This window comes from Leucopleurus acutus (genome assembly GCF_964270905.1).
Source record: "Leucopleurus acutus genome assembly, chromosome: 15".
NCBI lineage: Eukaryota > Metazoa > Chordata > Mammalia > Artiodactyla > Delphinidae > Leucopleurus > Leucopleurus acutus.
The window spans coordinates 78,100,602-78,114,971 of NC_139157.1; the positions used below are offsets into that span (position 1 = coordinate 78,100,602).

The following is a 14,370-nucleotide window of genomic DNA, read 5'->3' on the forward strand; positions in this document are numbered from 1 at the left end:
AGTGCAGAGTCAAAGCCAGCCTGCACTGACCCTGCGGAAAAGGAGGCAGGAAGTATATGCCCCAGCCTCACTCTGCTCTCTCCTTCCTGTCTCCAGATGGAATTCCCCATTGGGTTCATTCCCCATGAACCCAACAGGAAGCCAACAGAGGGCCCTGGAATTCACTGATCTTGTCCATACAGGTCAGCCTCTTAGGCTACAGAGCAGAGTGGAGAAGGGTGGAGAGTTCATTGGAGGGGCACAGCACCGTACCAGTTCCGAGTGTGAGTTCTCAATCTCAAGCAATACCTCTTATATATCATATGCTGGGAAATTGCAGATTGTTGGTTAAAAATGAGACATACATTGTAGATGATAGCCAATAAACTATTGATTTAAATCATAATATTGAGGGGTTTCCTTTGTAGGAAAAAGGAAATAATTGAACAATGATTTTGTTTCATCATCAAGTTGAGAAAGTTGGTAAAGTACAATTTTAATTGTCAAGAGTGTAACTTGCTTAAAGTTTTGATATAACATACAGATTTCAAGTAAAGAATCTCAATTTCCCTATCTGATGAAGAGGGGAAGACAACAGCTTTTATGGTGACTTCTTCTATTTCAATGGTCCACTTATAGCGTTGGGGCTTCCATGTGGTTTTACAGTCACACTGATGTGGCATTGAAGAAAGCCAAGTGTGAAGAACCAATCAGTATTCTCACCAATATTAATCAGCACTGTGGCTTGGCATTTTAGGCTGCTATAGACATTTCAGAATGGCTTCTTCACCTATGCCAAAGAAACTCAGTTTTTCTCAACTGCTGCAGGTACTGAGTCTTTGGGTAGAATTGAATGAAAGGAAAAGAAAAAATATGATATAGGTTTACTTCCCTTGCTCTTATTCACATGTGCACTGCATCGTCCTTTTTGATTCCATCATACCAAACAGGACCATGTGAATGATTAATTCTCAAAAAGCTGTGATTTCTAAAATTAGTTGATTGGGGCACCACAGTTCTGTTTACACTTTTATATGTCAGTAATAACACATGAAACGTCAGCATTTTGAGGAGTCTGGGGTCTGTCCTATTCCTTTGATTTTCTGACCTCTCTTTTGTTTGTAATTCTTTGAAGTCTTCAAGACTTACACTGGTAGCTTGTGTAGCAACTTAATCTATGATGGCAAGTAATAGAATAATAAAAATAAGTGATGAAAGAAATCTCACGTATAATCGAGTACAAAACTCTAATTTTAAGGATGAGGAAAATGAGATCCAGAGACTTATTAATTGGACAGAGGACACAGTCATTAGTGGCCAGAATGCTAGAATACTGGAACAAGCCACAACTGGAAACCCATCTCTCTGCATCTAATTAATAGCTTTTTGATTATTCCCTAATGTCTGTTAAAAAAAATGTAACTTATAGAAAATTTTTATACCTACCTGAAAAAATATATCTAAGAAATAAATAAAAATCAAAAGAGATTAATAGACAGATTGTGCTACTAAAAGTTATATGTATTCTTACTCTAATGCCCAGAGTAAACTATAATTATATGTCAAAAAAGTGATATCAATTATAAATTTTATTATAACTTTGTTAGGGTACTTATTTAATGACAACCTTCTAGTGTTTGAAAGATGTTCGATAATCTATTTCTCTCAAGATTTGCTTAGGGCCATTGAGAGTAAGGAGAAAAACTTATTTCAAATATATTTTCTTTGGGGAGAAAATAGTTAAATATTTTGCTTTTAATAAAAGAATGGTTAGACTCATGGAATCCCAGAATTGGAAGGGCACATAGAGATTTCTAGTCTAACTTCCTACCCAAAATAGGAATCTCTTCTGCAGTGTCTCTGAGAAGCAGTCCTGTGGTCTCTGCTTGCATATTTCTAGTAATGAGAAACACACTATTTGTGAAGCAGCACTTTTTACCAAGATGTCATAAAATTCTTCCATATTGAGCATAAGGCAGCCACTTCACCTCAATACTATTAGTTCTTCCCTCTAAAGCAAGGGAAAAGTATTTATTTGGGTAGTCATTGCACAAATATTTGGAGATTGTTATTCTGTCTGTTCTAAGTGTTCTCTTCTGCTGCACCAGCATTTCAAGTTTCTTTAGTTGTTCCATATAAAGCATGGCTTTGAGGTACCCAGTCACTTCAGCAGTTCCACTGAATAGAGGGATTTATCAGTGTACCCCCAGAAATTGATGCTCACATAATCATTGTAGGTTCCCAACACTTGTATATTCCAGGTTCTGCTTACCAGATCAAGTATGGTTGTTTTATTACGCTCTTAGATTAGGGCATTAAGCCTCCAGTACAGTTCTGGCTCATGCTGAGCTTGGGGCTCAATAAAATATCCCAGATCTTTTCAACATGAAAATCATCTCCCTGATCCAGTCTTGGTGAAATTTGGTCCATGAGACGTAAATGCAGAGCTCTATATTTTCCCCTTCTAGTTATTTTTTTTAATGGTTTGTTTCCATTGTTCTAGCATTTTGAGCTGACATAGACAAGTGACAAAGCTTGGTGGGCATCTGGGGCTTATCCCATGTAAATAGATCCTGGTATTTTATCTAGTGAAAACTTTGGCCCCTAGGGAGCTTCAGTGGGAGAACATCTTAGTCTTTAAGGGACCACACTAACAGGGATAAAGAGGTATTAAAAGGGGAGTAAGACAGAAGGGAAAAATTGAAAGGCCTCCGAAGACAAAATTTGCAATTTTATCTAGAGCTGGCTAGGAATAGGGCATTTTAAAAAGACACACTGGTATTTTATTATATAGAACCCATCATTTATGCAAAAAAATAAAAAAGCTATAGGAGTAAATTAGGGGTAATTAGTAGAAGAATCTCTGTTATTCAGATTTAAATTTCTTTAGATCAGGGTTTTTCAACCTCTGCACTATTGACATTTTGGGCCAAATAATTTTTTGTTGTGGGAAGATATCCATTGAATTGTATAATGTTTAAAGCATCCCTGGCTTCTACCTACTAGACGCCAGGAGAACTCCTGCCCCAGTCGTGACAACCAAAAATATATAAGATGCTGCCAATTGTCTTCCGGGGGGAATTAAAGTGACCTTGGTTGAGAACAGCTGGTCTAATTCAGTACATAATTAATAAACTACATCAATCACGGTAAAACACATTCTGTTAAATTTGTTGTTAAATAGCCAACAGCAAACATTAATTGTAGGGAACATGGCCAAAATAACATGTTCCATGCTCATTTCTGTACATGGTCTATATAAGGAATTGCTTATTTTTTACCCCATGCTTTTATGCTCTTAGAAAGACCTCATGGAAATTTCTTTGCAAAATCTTTGAAATATTATTAATTAGTTAAGTAAATATTTGCTGAGCTGAGAATGTGTTCTGGGTAGAATTATGCACACAGAATTACAGCAATAAATAAGACATAAAAATCCCTGCCTTCATAAAACATACATTAATGTGTGTGTGTCTGTGTGTGTGTGCATGCGTGTGAATGCAAGTGTGTGCATGTGTGTTGGAAGTGAGGGTGAAGAAACAGTGAAAATTAAAAAAGAAATCATATAGCGCTACTAAAGCATTGAGGTGCCGTGAAGAAAGCTAAAGTAGGTAAGGTATAGGATGAAGAGGTCCTACGTGCTACTGTAAACTGGTATAGAAGACGGCCTGCTTGAAGAGATGATATTTAGGCAGAGGGCTGAATGATATGAAAGAAGGAACCATGAAAGTCCTTGGGAAAGAACATTTTAGGCGGAGACAAGAGCACTGTTACAGCCTCAATTGTATCCTTTCCATATTGCAGTGTTGAGGTCTTAACCCCCAGCACCTCAGAATGTGACTATGTTTGGAGATACAGCTTTTAAAGAGGCAATTAAGGTAAAATGAGCTCACATGGGTGGTCTCTAATCCAATATGACTGGTATCTTTATGAGAAGAGGGGATCTGGACACAGATACAGACAGAGATGGTCATGTGAAGACACAGGAAAGGTAGCATCTGTGAGCCAAGGAGAGGGGCCTCAGGACAAACCAAACCTGCCGACACTCTGATCCTATACTTCCAGCCTCCAGAACTGTGAGGAATTAATTTCTATTGTTTAAGCCACCCAGACTCTGGTATCTTGTTATGGCAGCCCAAGCCGACTGATACAAGTATGTCAGCTGTCAAGAGCTCGATATGTTTGCTGAATGGCAGGTAGATCAGACTGAGAAGGGAACAGTGAGTGGTACGAGATAGGACTGGAAAGACAGACAGGGACTGGATCACGTGGTGATAAGGAAGCTGGGTTTTGTTCCTAGTAAGTGTGAACAGGTTTTTGCACGGGGGATTGACATGAGTGACTTAGCAGAGCGAAGCGGAAGCAGAAGACCAGTTCTCAGGCATGTGCTGTAGCCCACATGGACGAGAATGTGCCCTGGACCTGGCCTGCTGCTGGTGAAGGAGGTAAGGAACCAACAGATCTTGCTGGAAGTACCGTGTCAAGGAAAGAGAAGCACACAGGAATCCTATGTTTTGCTCCTATGTGAGACGGCTAATGCTGCCTTTCTTTTCTGAGGGGGGAAATCTTGAGGGAAGAATTATCCTAACCCTTGAATGTAGCTTGCTATGTTTTGTTACGTTAAGTGCGCCAAGAAATATTTTTCCTTTACTTCAATATTTTCAAGTGTAATATTTGTGGGAAATGCAAAGAATATAAAAGTATACGAGAAAAATCTACCTTTGTAATCTCACTCCTTAGAGTTGAGCACTGTTAACAGGTCATGGTGCATCTTTCTAGATCTTTTTTAAAGTACATTTAATCAATATCTATCTCTGGGTCTCGCTATCTCTCTGTACACCACACACGCACTTAGAAACTGATTTATATCATAATAAAAAAGTGACAAAATTCTCAAAAATCATAGCATTCAATGGAACATGAATTTATCTCCTTTTTTTTTCCTAATAACTTTAAGGAAGCTTGTTAAAATTGTGCACAGAAGGACAGAGAGTGGGTAGTAAAACCACCACTTTGAGGAAAAGAAGAGTGGCATTCTCAGATGGCAGTATTTGCTGTTATTCTGGGCTCCAGGTTCTGGATCTTTGCTTTCAATTGGATTTGGGTTTTATTAAGGTAAATTTTGCTCAACGTATTTAAGTGCTGTTTGTCCATAATTTTACAAAAGGATCATTTTGGGGGCCTGGTGAAAAATTATAAATACCAATCAATGGAGCACTTCCTTAATTTCTTATTTGATTATTATTATTATTTTAAACACTAGGTATTTTTACATAGTGATCTATTTTTTTCTGACATTTTAATATGATTAAACCAAATGTGAACAAGGCAATTCAAAAAACCAAATGTACCTGCTGAATTCACCAAGTCTCCAGATGGGAAAAACAGAAATGAACAGATTCCATATAAAACATGCAAAGGAAAGGACAAAATAAAGTTAAATTCTTCATCTGAAATAGTTTACCAGATTAAAGTTTGTAACCCATAGAGGCGCCATAAAATGAGATAAAGTAAAAAAAATTTATGTGTGTCATTACTATGTTATTAAGTATCATAGAAGAACATTGTAATATGTTGCGTAAATGCTGGAATAGAGGTTCTCACCATAAAACAGCTGATTCTCCATAGTCTGCGCTGTCCTGTTCTTCTCAATCCCCAAAGAACAAGATGGATATTCTAGAACAAATGAGCTACACAGTGCTTTCAAAGAGAATGAGCAAATTCAGACGACCAAATACAGCTCTTGGGGAAGGAAACATAGATAACATAACCTGTATGGGGTCTTTGGGGAGAGAAGTGATGTATCATCTATGCCAGTCACTGTGATAGCCTTTAAAGCTGACATCCCATTGAGCCCTTACGTAACACCCGATGAATTCTGTCATCCCATTTTGTAGACAGACCCAGAGACATGAAGTGACCTACCCAAGTTCTTCTATCTAGTACATTGCAGAACAGGGAGGAATACAGATCTGTTGGATCTCAAGGACCAGGTTCCTTCCTCCACAATCCAGTACCTGCTGCTCCGCACCCCACTGGGGCTCACCAGAGCACTCATCAGTGACAAGTTTCACATGTATGTCGCTTACCTTTAGCTCTTTTATATTAAAATATTTTAAAATTGTATTTCCTATTTCCATAACTGCATAATAATACTCATTGTGTCTTTTTTATTTTTAATCTCTGATTTTTCATCAACATACTTTTTAAAAAAATTTTTTAAATTTTATTTTTGGCTGTGTTGGGTCTTCATTGCTGCACGCGGACTTCCTCTAGTTGCGGCGAGCGGGGGCTACTCTTCATTGCAGTGCGTGGGCTTTTTATTGCGGTGGCTTCTCATGTTGTGGAGCACAGGCTCTAGGTGTGTGGGCTTCAGTAGTTGCAGCATGCAGGCTCAATAGTTGCAGCACATGGGCCCTAGAACGTGTGGGCTTCAATAGTTGTGGCGTGCAGGCTCTAGAGCGCAGGCTCAATAGTTGTGGCGCACAGGCTTTGTTGCTCCGTGACATGTGGGATCTTCCTTGACCAGGGCTCGAACCCGTGTCCCTGCATTGGCAGGCAGATTCTTAACCACTGTGCCACGAGGGAAGTCCCTCATTGTGTCTTAATCATCTTTAAGTCTACATCCTCTAGCCCAACTCTTTACACAAAGCGGACGTGAAATAGGCCTTATTTGATGGGCTAGTGGAGATTACTCTTTTGGCATCCCAAAGAGAGATTCTCTAAGATAATAAAAGGCTATTTTTATTTGAAACTATCTTATATATACACCCTACATCTTAGTTTAATGTACACCATGAAAATAAAACAGAAAGAGAAACATGGAAAACTTTTATTTAGAAATGTAAAGGTGAAATCAATAGTTCTCATGCTGTGTAGACAAAAGTTATAATCAGTTTTTTTTTTAACATCTTTATTGGAGTATAATTGGTTTACAATGGTGTATTAGTTTCTGCTTTACAACAAAATGAATCAGTTATATATATACATATGTTCCCATATCTCTTCCCTCTTGTGTCTCCCTCCCTCCCACCCTCCCTATATAATCAGTTCTTGAGAGTTAAATAATTTCTCTTATTGGCTTAATCTTTTCTGTGTTGAAAGAAGTTAAGAATTTTGTTATTTTAAATTATTTCTCAGTAGTAGTATAATTCATTACTCTTCCTTGAACTGCTAATGATTTATTTTGTAAATAATTACAAAATGTGATGGGTTATTGCTGCATATATATTCCTCTGTCCACGTTTAAACTGGTACATATAATAACAGATTTTGAACTTTTCTTCACTTCTTTATATTTAACTAATGGAGCTTATCTAGGACACAACAGAAGGTATTTATGCAGGCTAATTGAATAAAATATAGCCAAATTCCTAGTTTTGTGGTGTTATATTAAGCAATTGAATAGTATTTGAATTATATATTACTTCTGAATCTTAAGCTTTTATGATACTTATAAATAATACATATTTATTAATATATAGAGTATATAATTCTAAAAACAGTTACTGTGAATGTGCATCATCTCATGTAGATACAAAATAGGAAAATAATTTTTTGTGACGAGAGCTCTCAGGAATTACTCTCTTAGCAGCTCTCATCTGTGCCACACAGCAGCACTCATTATATTAATCATGTTGTACATCACATCCCTAGCGCTTATTTATTATATAACTGGAACCCTTCATCACCATTCAAATATATTAAATTATTATCGACTATATTCCCCATTGTGTACATTTCAGCCCCATGTCTCATCTATTTTGTAACTGGAACTTTGTACCTCTTAATCTTCTCACCTATTTCACTCATCTCTCCACCTCACTGCCCTCTGGCAACCACCCGTTTTTTCTTTGTATCTGTCTATGACTCTGTTTCTGTCTTGTTATGGTTGCTCTTTTGTTTTGTTTTTTAGGTTCCGTGTATAAGGGAAATCATATGGTATTTGTCTTACTCTGCCTGACTTATTTCACTTAGATTAATGCCCTCAAGGTCTGTCCATGTTGTCACAAAAGGCAAGGTTTCAGTCTTTTTTATGGTTGAATAATATTCTATTATACATTATATATATTATCTATTATATATAGAATATACATATTCTATTGTATATATATAGCTATCTATCTATCTATCTATATATAGATATTTCACATATCCTTTACCCATTCATCTATCAATGAGCACTTATGTTGCTTCCATATCTTGGCTATCGTAAATAATGCTCAATGAACATAGGGGTGTACATATCTTTTGGAATTGGTGTTTTCATTTTCTTCAGGAAAAATACCTAGAAGTGGACTTGCTGGATCATATGGTAGTTCTATTTTTTTTTAATTAATTAATTAATTAATTTATTGGCTGTGTTGGGTCTTCATTGCTGCACGCAGGCTTTCTCTAGTTGCGGCAAGTCAGGGCTACTCTTCGTTGCGGTGCACGGGCTTCTCATTGCGGTGGCTTCTCTTGTTGAGCAGCAGGGGCTGTAGGCACGTGGGCTCAGTAGTTGTGGCTCGCGGGCTCTAGAACGCAGGCTCAGTAGTTGTGGCGCACGGGCTTAGTTGCTCTGCGGCATGTGGAATCTTCCCGGACTAGGGCTCGAGCCCATGTCCCCTGCATTGGCAGGGGATTCTTAACCACTGTGCCACCAGGGAAGTCCCAGTAGTTCTATTTTTAAGTTTTTGAGGAACCTGCACACTGTTCTCCACAGTGGCTGCACTAATTTACATTCCCCCCAAAGGTGCACAAGGGTTCCCTTCCCTCCACATCCTTACTAACACTTATTTGTTGTCTTTTTGATACTAGCCATTCTGACAACTAGGAAGTGGTATCTCATTGTGGTTTTGATTTGCATTTCCCTGATGATTAGTGATGTTGAGCATCTTTTCATGGGCCTCTTGGCAATCTGTATGGCTTCTTTCAGAAAAATGTCTCTTCAAGTCCTCTGCCCATTTTTAATCTGTTTTTTCTTTCCATTGAGTTGTATGAATTTTTGGTATATTTTGGATATTAAGCCCTTATTTATGAATATCTTTAGTTGCCTGATTTAGATCACAAAATTTTCCCATTGTAAAGAAAGGATAACTTTTTGCCATTAAGATGGAGACCAGCAGTCTTTTCTCTGAAAGAAGTAGGGTAAGATATAGACAAAGTTCCATCCAGAAAGGAAGAGGGAGTAGGAAGCCAACAGTTTCTCCCAGGGATTGTGGAAAGGGGTAGATGGAGATTAGATAAGTGACAAAACTTCTAACTCTAGGCTCAAATCTTAGGGAATAGATTGTGTCGTTTAGTTTAAGGGAAAAACCCAATGCTGAGGAATGTTAGGCCACTCCCCTTTTGGAACCCTAGAAAGAGTTTGTCTTAGTGTGTGGTCTCAAAAACAACATGGCAGAGGGATAATAGTGGTTCCCATTAGAGTAGCAGTAGCAGCAAAAGATGTCTGGAAAAACAAGCTTGTTTGTATCAAGCTGACCTTGGACTGTGTTGTCATGGAAAGGGTCCAGAAATTCTGACATGCTCTCTGGATGAAGTGGCATATATTTAAGAATTTGACTGGTGAGCTTGCCAGAGGGTTTATCATAGCAGAGGTGACTGGATGTTTCACCAGGACTGGAGAAAGGCAGACTTGTTGAGGCAGGATGGAATAGAAGTCACAAGCAGACCTCATAGGAGACCCAAGTGCAGGTGAAAGCTACAGTAGGCCTAGTCATCAAGATATGCAGAAAAGAGAACACAGCTGCCTGGAGGCAAGCAGGGTACAAATGACCAGGTTGACTGGGGACAGCACCATGGAGAGCAGAAATCCCCCCAGATGGAGGAGACAAGGATTGCCGCTCCTTTCCCGCAATGAAGGCATGTGGACCTCCTAAACCTCCTGCTTTAACCCAGATCGATCTTGAAGGCGAGTGTGGAGAGGTGAGGAAGTGTGAATGATTAAGCCTTTATTCAAAAGAGACAGAGTCATAGAAAATTGTCCCTTGTACTGGAAGATGTTGAGATGCCACTAGTCTGCAAGGATAGGATCTCACTCTCTTCCTAACGAGAACTTGTGAGGAAGGGTAGATGCATTTTCTTTACTCATTTGTAAACCAGTGCAGTCCTATAATTCTGGCTGACAACTTTCTTCAGGCATCTTTTAAAAAAATCAGTTATTTTTCTAGATGGTGACGCCACTGAGTCAGGAAGCTCCTTGGAAGCGACACTACCTTGCCACACACTCTGCTTCTGATGACTTTAAAGGGTCGTGAACCCACTGAATTATTCCTGGGTGGTCATAATCTGTGGGTGATAGCGCTTCTATCAGGCTCAGCATTTAAGTTTTCCCTTCAGTCTTTAAGAAACATGGACGCTGATTCTCTAAATATACCCTAAAATGTCTTTATTTGGCCAATTACATTTCCTTGTCTTTGGTTGATTGGTTGATTAATTAACTTATTCAACAAATATTTGCAGCACATGTGCCAGGCACAGTGGACAAAGCTGAAACGTCAGACAGGCTCTCTGTCCTCATGGAACTCACGTTTGAATTATTTGGATTAATGTCACTGCTCAGGCACCATGCAACTCTTGCATGCATAGTTTCTTCTTTATTCTTCACAAATATTTCCATTGTCAAACAACTCATCCTGTATGGGGTACAACATTGGTCACTTTTTCTCCACTTTCATTTTTATTTCTTCTATTTTTATTTCTCTTGTAATTTTATGCCTTTTAATAATACTTTCAACATTCTCACTGTGTGTTTGCACTTCCAGGACCTTATAAAGTCCCTAATGTTTGGAAGATAGTTAAAAATTAATCACCTATAGAGAAAACACATCGACTAATAAAATCCACAATGGCCAGTTCTGTAACAACCTGCTACAAACACTAACACTATGTGTTGGTGATGAGCTTTTGCTCCAAGGCATAGCTTTGTTTCTATCTATAGAAACCTCTGAGTCGAAAATTTTTTAATTAAAAAAATTCTACTTTTTAGAAAAGGGCCGACTTAATTATTTAATTGAAGTAAAAAGAGATGATAAAGTAGTAACTAGAAAGACAAATTTTAATAATTAGAAATTCCTGCTTTTTAGAAACTTATTGCCTGGATGAAGAGACAATTATCTAAAAATAATCAACCTCACTAATCGTCAGGGAAATGCAAAGCAAAACCGTAATGAGATATCACCTCACACCTGCTGGAATGTCTCTCATCAAAAAAGACAAGAGATAACAAGTGCTGGGGAAGCTGTGGAGAAAAGGGGACCCTTGTGCACTATTGGGGGGAATGTAAGTTGGTGCAGCCACTGTGGAGAACAGTACGGAGATTCTTCAAAAAATTAAAAATAGAACTACCATACAATCCAGCAGTTCCACTTCTGGGTATATATCCAAAGGAAATGAAAGCAAGATATTAAAGAGATATCTGTACTTCCATGTTCATTGCAGCATTAATCACAATAGCCAAGATATGTCAATAACTGATGGATGAATGGATAAAGATGTGGTATCATACACACACACACACACACACACACACACACACACACACACACACCATGGAATGTTATTCAGCCATGACAAAGAAGAAAATCCTGCCCTTTGTTGACAACATAGATGGACCCTCCTATTTTAATTGGACAAATTATACTAAGTGAAATAAGCCAAACAGAGAAAGACAAGTCATGCACGGTATCACTTACATGTGGAATCAAAAATAAAAGTCAAAACTCATAGAAACAGAGTAGAAAAGTGGTTGCCAAGGGTTAGGGAGTGAGGAAAATAGGAAAAAGTTGGTTAAAAAGTTACTATGATTTTCACCTATAAGATGAATAAGGTCCTCAGATCTCCTATAAAATATGGTGAGTATATTTTATAACACTGTATTGTATAATCAAAATTTGCTAAGAGAGTAAAACTTAAATGTTCACACACACAGAAAGATGTGATGTGATGGACATGCTAATTAACTAGATAAGGGGAATTCTTTCACAATGTGTACTTATAGCAAATCACCACAAGGTACACTTTTTTTTTTTTGGTGGTACGTTGGCCTCTCACTGTTGTGGCCTCTCCCATTGCGGAGCACAGGCTCCGGATGCGCAGGCTCAGCGGCCATGGCTCATGGGCCCAGCCGCTCTGCGGCATGTGGGATCTTCCCAGACCGGGGCACGAACCCACGTCCCCTGCATCGGTAGGCTGACTCTCAACCACTGCGCCACCAGGGAAGCCCCACAAGGCACACTTTAAATATCTTACAATCTCATAGGTCAATTATACCCCAGTAAAGCTGAAAAAAAAGATGATTTATAAACTCTGTACTTGTATTTTGGAATATCTTGACTCATGGGAAGAACCTTCTGGTGGAACTCCTATTTTAATTGGACAAATATTTATTATATATTGGAATTGCAGTGGAATGAGAGTGCCTACCTATAATTTTGCAGGGTCTGTGTTTGGAAAAGTATTTAAGGGGTAATAAATCAACTTATATTAAGAACTTTCCTTAAAAGGAAACATTCTTTGAATAGACAACGTTGAATGAAATTACTTGGCCTACAAAATTGATCTGTTCCCAAACAAAAAAGATGAGGAAAATAGAAATGAGGATAGACTTCCTTTAGCAGACATTTTTCTGAGTACCTCAAAACCTTTAGAAAGTATTTTTCTTAATTAATAAAAAGTATGTTTCATAGGAAAAATTCCATTGAAAGTGTTATAATTTTATATCTACTTATCAAAAATGCAATTTTGAAGATTTCAGGAAACTTTATGAAAAATAATAAAACTATCATGAAAATAAAATTCCTCAAAAGATACTATAAAACAATTTTAAATATTGAAATATGTATCATAACTAATTATTAATTTATGTTATTTTTAATGTTCAGTTAGTCATGAATTTTTTCAATTTGCTTTATTTTTATTTTAAAACAATTATAATTTTGAAAAATTTTGAATAAAATTATTTAGTAGGTTTACTAATGTAATAAAACCAACTCTCAATAAATATTTCAGAAAGTCCTATAACTTTAATGACTTTGTGTTTTTGCTCATGTTCAGATGTATCCCAGTTGACAACAGATTTTATAGACATCTTATTTTAGTAGCTGCATGACCTTAAGAAAATCACTTAACTACATTAGTCTTATTTTTCTTATGTACAAATGGGGATGATGTTACTTATGTCAAAGTTAAGTATGAGGGATAAAGAAAATAATATGTGTCAAGTGCTAATCACAGTCTAGCAATATTATTAATATTATAATGGTTCTTAAAAAAGGGCTACAATCAACTAGACAATCCCAAGTTTTCAAGGAATACTTTCTACTTGCCTAATACTTTTCTTGGTATTATGACCTGCAGGAATAAGTCTCTTATAACCTACTGAAGAGATATCACAAGCAGCCATGAAAAATATGGAAAAAATGATTATATGTGGCAGATTATAGTTTTAAATGCTTATCTGTATGCTTACAGAAGTAGAAAAGGCGTTAGCGATTGGAGAGAACATGATAAGCTGGTGTTATCATTTGGTCTTTACGATATGCCTAGTATTATGTGAGGAACTGGAAATTCAAGAAGACAAGAGTTCTTATTCTCAAGAAGCTCAGAATCTCCTGAATCAAGGAAGGCACCACATGTCAGGTGAGAGGCACTGTTTTGGGCAAAAGAATAGAGCATTATGGGAAGGGAGTAAGCATTTTAGGTGTGGTGATCTTTGTTTACCTGAGGCATTGGCTTGGCTGGAGGGGAGGGGGTATTGGAGAGTGGTGGGCAGTAGGGCTGGGTAGGCAAAGAGAGAAATTCCACAGTAAAAACACTTGGGATTGCTTTCTGAGCATGGCATCAGTGTGTTGCCTGGCAGAAGAATATTTTTCCTGAGCCTGTTAGGTTGTTAAGTTTTCCATTATTAGCTTTATAATTCTTACATTCCTCCTGTATTATGCTGAGAACAAACAATGTGGGCTTCAATCTTTTTAACACTTGTTCCTGTATCAACCAGTTCTCAACCACATGGAAGGATGGAATTAAGAGCCACACTGGTGTGGAGTAATTGTGTGGGTTGATTTTTTCCAGAAGTTGACAGAGAAAGACATTCTGTACCACTCATAGCATTTTAGATACCATCTCCTAATCTTATAGGCGAGAACCGAGGCTCACGGCAGTTGCCTAAGATCACTTGGATATATGTGGAGGGCTGGGACCGAGACTCCATCTCCTGATGCCAGGCAGTGGCTTATTCTGCTCGATCAGCATCCCGGGAATGGGCTGCTAGGGACACTCATTCCAGAAGGTATTAATTGGAGCTCCCAGAACAAAGGGTTCTAGGGAGAAAAAGAGTCTTGGAAATACTGCATGTTAAATCCTTCTCTTGGGGATCCAGGTTTCATAGTAGCACATTAGAAACTTAAA

At 37.9% G+C, this 14,370-nt stretch overlaps 1 pseudogene across 1 annotated transcript in view; it reads left to right on the plus strand.

The window, feature by feature from the left end:
• Nucleotides 1–9,819: 9,819 nt before the first annotated feature.
• LOC309972323 (nuclear pore complex protein Nup50-like) overlaps nt 9,820–14,370 on the plus strand; it is a 62,186-nt pseudogene continuing 57,635 nt past the window's right edge. Inside the window, exon 1 of the transcript in view lies at nt 9,820–9,888. The product of the transcript in view is annotated as a nuclear pore complex protein Nup50-like (transcript). The remainder of the gene's footprint in view (nt 9,889–14,370) is intronic.